Below are 8,260 nucleotides of genomic sequence, written 5' to 3'. Positions count from 1 at the left end.
CTTGTGCCCCTCTTCCTGCCAGGGCCTCATCCCATTGTACTCTAGCGAGGAGATCCTTGAAGAGGCCAAAGTCTGCTTTCCTGAAATCCAGGGTAGTGAGCCTGCTATGTACCCTCCTTGCTTCTCTAAGTATCTTGAATTCTACCATTTCATGATCGCTGCAGCCAAGGCGTCTTCGTTCCCCACCAGCGTCACGTTCCCCACCAGCCCTTCACTGGTGAGAAAAAGGTCCAGCGTAGCACCTCTCCTCGTTGGTTCCTCTACCACTTGGAGAAGGAATTTATCATCCATGCATTCCAGGAACATCCTGGATTGCCTGTGCCTTGCTGTGTTGTCCTTCCAACAGATATCAGGGTGGTTGAAGTCCCCCATGAGGACCAGGGCTCGTGAACGTAAGGCAGCTCCTATCTGTCTGTAGAGGGCCTCATCCACCCAGTCCTCCTGGTCAGGTGGTCTGTAGCAGACCCCTACTACTACGTCCCCTGTCCCTGCTCTGCCTTTAATCCTAACCCATAAGCTCTCAGTCGGGACCTCCTTCGCCCCCACGTGCAGCTCCATGCACTCGAGCTGGTCCTTGACTGTTGCGGACTACTGATGCCTCAATCTTCGGGGATCACAACCCAGAAGGTCGTTGTGATCTTCCTCGTATATCAGAAGGCTCTAACACCCTCCAAAGGTCCTTGTCACAACCAAAGGTTTCTAACAGAGAGCTTCAAGACGCTGCTCTCCAGGGGCTCCTATCACTCCAGTCTCCAGGAGGGAACTGCCCCACTCCCTCCTGGGAGTGCCCCACCTTTAAACCTCCATGAGTCACGTGGTTTCCGGTTGACCAACGTGACTCACAGCACCTGTCCTAACAAGGCACAGGTGCTTTCTATTGCAGTAGCCAGGAACTCCCCCGACAATTCCCCCTTTCTTTTTTTGAAAAAAAGAAACAAACACCTGGTAGCCTTTAGGGCTTTCCAATGTTCCAGTTCCATTTTTCATCGCCATTTGTCAGATGCCTTGGAACAAAACCGTGGGGGAGTCGTTCTTATGTTTTCCTGTCATACCATGTCGGTGGTGGATACATCCACCCTGGTTGTTCTGGCTGCTTAATCTGCGGCTGCCGCAACATTCCTTCAGGAGTCTTTTCCGGATTAGTTTGCGGTTGTTGCAGTGTTCCCGCAAAGGGCTTGCCTGGAGTATAAGACATCTGTGCATACTTTCTGCTGCTCCTCGGCCGGCCATTGGATTTGCAGTTTTTTGCGAGATGACCTATTCTCCCGCACTTATAACACTTCAGTTTATTATCTGAGGCCATCAAGGTGGTTGCTAGCGCGGTCATTTCATGTTCCACGGACCCGACCTTAGCACATGCAATGACCATCTCCTCTAGGGAGGGGTCCCCTGGGAGTACTTCAATAGCTCTTCGGCAGTCAGCGTTGGCGTTATCCCTTGCGAGTTGTTTTGTCAACAGGGCCCGTAGATTGCCGTCATAAACTTGTTTTTCTATAGCCCCTTGCAATCTTTCTACAAATTGTAAGAAAGGCTCCTTGATTCCTTGTTTAATTGTAGAATACCTCGCTTGGGGTTTCGCCATTTCTATGGTCCGCATGAGGGCCTGCATTCCTATTTGTTTGATTTGCCCAAGAATTTGGGGATGCCATTGGGCCTGTACCGCCGGATTACTAAATACCTGACCCGTTCCCATCAGGACATCTGCACCTACGGCATAACATGGGTCACCTTGGGGTAACTGTATATTTTGTAGTGCCTGACGGTCAGCCAACTGCCTCCATGTGCTCATAAAAATGGAGCGTTGTACCGGCTGGAACATAATCTGAGCTAGATGTTGAAAGTCATACGGCACCAATATTTCCAAGTTTAGTAATCGTAATAATTGTGTTACTGCTGGGGAGTTTGGCCCATACTGTGCTACCGCTTTTTGTATGTCTCGTATGACTTTCCATGACCAGCCCAGGTATTGATTGGGCTGGTTAGAACCCGGGAGGGTCAATTCCACAGGGAATACATTTGGCCTTTCCCCTATTTCCATCATGGATGATTTTTCGTTATTGACTGGCAGCCCCAAGACTTGAGCCAAGTCCCAATCCCCAGCCTCTATTGCTTTCATTTTTATTTCGTTCCAAAAACGGACCGGGTCACGGCATTGAACTATTGCTGTAGGGGTTCCCAAGGGGTTTGGATTTAATAAACAGATAGATTCTAGTGATTTTTCCCTTGGTGGAGAAACCGGTGGTAATTCCTTAGCACTTGTCTTGGAGGTTTCTCCTGAAATTTCTTTTGCTACAGGGGGGGTCATAGCCTGATGCAGTATCTCCACTACAGCTGCCAACTGCTGAGATACTCCTTGGAGCATTGTTACGGCCTGGCGCACTAGTGCTGGCTGCGCCAAATGTACCTGGGCCGGATAACCAGATACCGCGGGATATGAAGTTGCCAAGGGTGGGTGTCATGGTTTTTTTTTTTTTTTTGGACTGAGGGTCGAGACAAGAACCGAAAGGGAGCACCCACCAAACATGGTCTCGGGCAAAACATGACTCAGGCTTTCTTAATAAAACAAAACAAAACAATTTATTAACAGTTACTAAACAAAAGACAAAAGGGAACGAAACCGGTTACTTGAGAGGAGAAAGAGAAAACAAGGCCCGATCTTAAAACACCTCCCCACCCCCTATTTTCCTTTCGTTCCTGGCTCTGCCTTCCCCCCAGCGGCGCAGGGAGACAGGGAATGGGGGAGTACAGGTCAGTTCATCCATGTTGTTCACTGCCGCTCCTTTCTTAAAGGAGGAGGAGTCTTTACACCATTTTTCCCTTGCTTCGGTGGATCCCCTACTCACAAAGAAAAAGTCCCCAAACTTTTCCAAAGTAAGTCCTGCCCGCAGGATTGCAATCCTCCCCATGGATCGCACCAGTTCGGGCTTTACCAGTCTCGGCCTCTTAGGGAGCTGCTGCCACTCGCGTTGGCGTGGGTCGTCCCACGGTCTCCAGATGCCTCCACGACCTCGTCGTGCATTCCATGCCCCATTATCAACAGTACCTGGTCGCGCATCCCCTGCTCCACGACCTCTCCTGGGCTCAGGCATCTCCTTCCCGACGTGGGTTTCTCCACAGGCCACGAGTGGGTCGCTGCTCCGCCGAGTACACCCTGGCTGCAGGGGGGCCGCCTGCCATCTCACACCGATTTGCAAGGGAAGCCTCAGCTCCAGTACACCTCCTCCTGCTCCATCTTTGCTGACCCGGTCGTTGTGGTTGTCTTCTCTTAGATATTAATCCTCTCTGGGGGAGCTCGGCCCAGCGGGCACCCCGGGAGCGGGGCGCTTACCGAGTCCCCCATGCGGCTCCCCGGCGCCATCTTGAGCACATGGCGCCGGCCCAGGCCCGAGCGGCCGCTCGGCCGGGAGCCGGGAGCGAGGGCAGCGCCCTCCTGCTCTCTCCTCGCTCCTGAGCAAAAAAGCCCCCTTTCCCGCCCCTTTGTCCCAACTTAAATAGGGCAATTCGCAGAGGCGCCGCCTTGGCTCAACCTCCCCCGGGGGGGATGGGACTCAGGCCTGGTGGCACAGGGAGCAAATCCCCTCCCCTGCCACCAGAACACCCCCCCACACATCAAACTATCACAGTGGGGCCAATTGCTCAAATGGCGGAGCCGTAGGCATAACGCATCCTGAGGAGGAAGGGGGGGTTGCTGGGGCAAAGGGTGGGGGACACTCCACTATTTCCTGCAGGGTGGGGTAGAGTCCCTGCATAGTCCCCGCAACTTTATTGACCTCTATGAACAGCGAGGATACGTCTAACTCACTGTCCACGCTGTCTGGGGTTAGTCTTCCTTCAGATGGTTCTTTGCTCCCTTCATACCCTTCACTTGCAGATACATAATCTGCTAATTCCTCTTCCTCCTCTTCTGCTGACCCCTTTTGGATTATATTATCTAGGGCCTCCCATGTACGCAGCAGGTCGGTCCGGCCCTTTTGATTAACCACAGCTTCATAGAGTAACTTATCCCCCAACCTTTTCCAAAGTTCTAGGTTAAAGGTAGAGGTGAGGTTGACTAGATCTTCATGTCCCGCTGCCCAGTTGAGTAGGTAATATAAATCCTCATTACTTATACTGAGCCCCGCAGCCATTCCTGCAGATTTGAGAAAGGTGAAGGTCTGGCTTTCCTTTACAAGATTCTGACCCATGTTCACTCTCAGCAGCTCACCTTGTTCCAGGTGTCTTGGTCAGTCCACAGCTCCTGCCGCTCTCAAGCTTCGGTCTGCAGTCCCAGTGGTTCCTGTTCCGATGAATCACATCGGGGTCACCAATTGCTGCGGACTACTGATGCCTCAATCTTTGGGGATCACAACCCAGAAGGTCATTGTGATCTTCCTCGTATATCAGAAGGCTCTAACACCCTCCAAAGGTCCTTGTCATAACCAAAGATAACCAAAGGTTTCTAACAGAAAGCTTCAAGACGCTGCTCTCCAGGGGCTCCTATCACTCCAGTCTCCAGGAGGGAACTGCCCCACTCCTTCCTGGGAGTGCCCCACCTTTAAACCTCCATGAGTCACGTGGTTTCCGGTTGACCAACGTGACTCACAGCACCTGTCCTAACAAGGCACAGGTGCTTTCTATTGTAGTAGCCAGGAACTCCCCCGACACTTGACATAGAGGGCAACTCCTCCTCCTCTTCTTCGCTGCCTATCCTTCCTAAAGAGCCTGTACCCTTCTATTCTGACACTCCAGTCATAGGAGTCATCCCACCACGTCTCCGTGATGCCAATAAGATCATATCCCAACAGGCGCGCACACACTTCCAACTCCTCTTGCTTGTTCCCCATGCTGCACGCATTGGCATAAAGGCATTTAAGTTTGGCCCCAGATGAATCTGACTTCTTGGCTGGAGAGGCTGGAATTCCCTTCTTCTGTTCTACAGAAGCTCAACATGAGCCGGCAATGTGTGCTGGCAGCCCAGAAAGACAACCGTATCCTGGGCTGTATCAAAAGGAGTGTGGCCAGCAGGTCGAGGGAAGTGATTCTGCCCCTCTACTCTGCTCTCGTGAGACCCCACCTGAAATACTGTGTTCAGCTCTGGAGTCCCCAATAGAAGAAGGACATGGAGCTACTGGAACGAGTCCAGGGGAGGGCCACGAAGATGATCAGAGGGCTGGAGCACCTCTGCTATGAAGACAGGCTGAGAGAGTTGGGGCTGTTCAGCCTGGAGAAGAGAAGGCTCTGGGGTGATCTTATAGCAGCTTTCCAGTACCTAAAGGGGGCCTACAGGAAAGCTGGAGAGGGATTTTTTACAAGGGTGTGTAGTGATAGGACAAGGGGCAACGGATTTAAACTGAAAGAGGGCAGATTTAGGTTAGATATAAGAAAGAAATTCTTTACATTGAGGGTGGTGAGGTACTTGAACAGGTTGCCCAGAGAAGTTGTAGATGCCCCATCCCTGGCAGCGTTCAAGGCCAGGTTGGATGAGGCTTTGGGCAACCTGGTGTAGTGGAGGATTTCCCTGCCCATGGCAGGGGGGTTGGAACTAGATGATCTTTGAGGTCCCTTCCAACCCGAACCATTCTATGATTCTATGGTCTAGTGGAAAGTGTCCCTGCCCATGGCAGGGGGGTTGGAACTAGATGATCTTTAAGGTCCCTTCCGATCCGAACCATTCTATGCTTCTATATCATAGAATCATAGAATCATAGAATGGTTAGGGCTGGAAGGGACCTTCAAAGGTCATCTAGTCCAACCCCCCTGCAAGGAACAGGGATATCTCCAACTAGATCAGGTTGCTCAGGGCCTCGTCCAACCTGGCCTTGAACGTCTCCAGGGATGGAGCATGATGATAGCTGATCCGGACACTGCCCTTAACCCAGAAGCTTGGGAACTGTTAGGGGATAAGTTATTTCATGAGATCATGCTTGGAGATAAGAGCGTACTTGACCTGCTATGTACGTGGTGGTCCCTATACGGTATAATGCGGAAGTGGACAGCAGGAAGAGAAGGAAAAGAATTACCGGGCTCTGACGAATCTGCGGGTGAAGGCTCTGAAGGGGACGATGAGTTATTTGAGGGATCACTGACCCCGGACAGCACAGGCAGCGTACCCGCTGCGTCTCCGCTGCCCTCGGGCACTGAGAGACTCGCGGGGACTGCGCGGAGGTCCTACCCCTCCCCGCGGGATTATGTTCCGCCTGAGTACCCCTCCCCAGTGGAACAGTTAGCAAAACTAACCGGTCAAAGCAAAGCGTTGGAGCGTCCCCCACCCTCCGCCCCAGCGGCCCCCCCTCCTCCTCCTCCGCACTACGGCCGCCCGTACAGCCGGCTGCTTCAGTGACTGCAGCGGGATCTGTCCTTCCTACGGCTCTGCCATTGCCGCAGCCAGGCACGGCAGCCGGGGTTCTACCGCAACCGGGAGGGGCAGGAGGTATCACGGCGGCGTCGGCTCCGGCGCCTTTGTGTCCCTCGCCAGCATCCGCGCATTTCCCGGCGCAGACGCCGGTGGCGGATTTCTCGGCACACCAGCGTACGACGCTTTTGCGGGAAATACTACAGCAACTAGTGGTGCTGACGGAGGCGGTGCGACAGGCACCGAGGGCGGTGCCGGCAGCCCCCGCGACGGCGGCCCCGGAAGTGGCGCCGAGTGCGACGCCGGCAGCCCCGGCAGCGGCGCCTGCACGGACAGTGATGCCGCCGCAAGCCGCAGCCCCCCAAGCTGCATTGCCGTGCGTGGCTCCGCAACCGTCCACAGCCTCCGCCGCTACACCGCCCGCTGGCCCGGCACCTGTGCCCTGCCAGCCTTCCTCATCCGTGAGGCCCGACGATGCAAGCAGTGTTACTGCGGACTCACTTACTACACTGCGGGAAACTGTGGCGGTGGTCAGACATCGGCAACCAGTAACACAGCTGGCCCACAACCGTCCTTGGACGCTTCCCGAATGTAGTGTGACTGTGCGTCCAAAAAATTCAAAGCGGTTTTGGGAATCGGTCAAGAGGCGGGCTCTGGAGGTTGGGGACTGGGATTTAATAGAGAAAGTCGGGATGCCTAAAGATGAAAAGGGACCTGAGCGAGTTATTATAGTGCCTCTAAGTGCTGTGCAGGTAGATCAAGGTGGTAGTGAACCCACAGAGGGTATCATCCAAGCCTTTCCTGTACAGAAAGCTCTTCCTAACTCAGGTCAGTCTGACACACATGAAGTTATCGCTTGGAAAGTGGTCCAAGATTTACAATCCAAAGTGGCACAATATGGGCTAGGGTCTCCTGAAGTCATGCAGATTATTAGAGTGCTGAATACTGACCTGCTCTCTCCATCTGATATTAAGCATTTAGGTCAGGTATTATTTCAACCTGTACAATATACAGTTTTTGAGGCCAATTGGAGAAGGATGGCTGAGAAAGCTGCAGCTGGGAATATGCAACTGCCTCCAACTGATCCTAGACATGGAGTTCCAGCAGATTCTCTTATGGGAGCTAATGCCTTTTCTGATCCTGATCTTCAAGCCACCTGGCATCCTCAGGTCCTTGAGCAGGCTCAGAAGATTGGTATGGGAGCCCTATTAAAAGGCATGGACATGGCTGCTCCTAAAACACAATATGTGAAAATTACTCAGGGGCAAAAAGAGCATTTTTTATCTTTCGTGGAAAAGATTGCTGCCGCCCTCGAGAAGCAGGTCGAAGATGAGACCTTGCGGCAGCTGTTGTGCAGACAACTAGCAAGAGATAATGCCAATGATGAGTGTAGAAAGATCATAGATGCTTTGCCAGGGGAACCCACACTAACAGACATGGTTGAAGCCTGTTCCAAAGTGGGATCTGAGAATCCTAAGTCTGCTCTGGCTGCAGTTCTGCAGCCTATTCAATTAAATTCTGATCATGGACTAAAAAGGCAACCTAAGGTTGAGAGCAAGCAGAAACAGATTAGACAAAAGAAGAAGGAGAACAGGGAAGCTGCTCACTGCGAGAGATGCGATAGGCCAGGTCATTTTGCAAAATACTGTCAATCTATGTACCATGCCAATGGTCGACCCTTGACACACTCGGGAAACTCGACCAGGAGCGCAAAGGGGATGTGTGCTCAGACACAAATACTTCCCCAGGGCATGGCACCGACACAGGCCTACTCAGCCAGCTTAGAGCCAGCACCCAGGGATCAATCGGAGTGGATGTGCACACCGCAGCAACAGTCATCTTAGAATCCTGTCATGTTTATAAGGTTCCCTTGAATGCATTCAGGCCCCTAGGACAGGGACTGAGTGCATTGCTGGTGGGAAGATCTAG

This window comes from Tauraco erythrolophus, chromosome W, assembly GCF_009769465.1.
Source record: "Tauraco erythrolophus isolate bTauEry1 chromosome W, bTauEry1.pri, whole genome shotgun sequence".
Classification (NCBI taxonomy): domain Eukaryota; kingdom Metazoa; phylum Chordata; class Aves; order Musophagiformes; family Musophagidae; genus Tauraco; species Tauraco erythrolophus.
The sequence above is the reverse complement of the archived record's forward strand: the minus strand, read 5'-3'. Positions refer to the sequence as shown.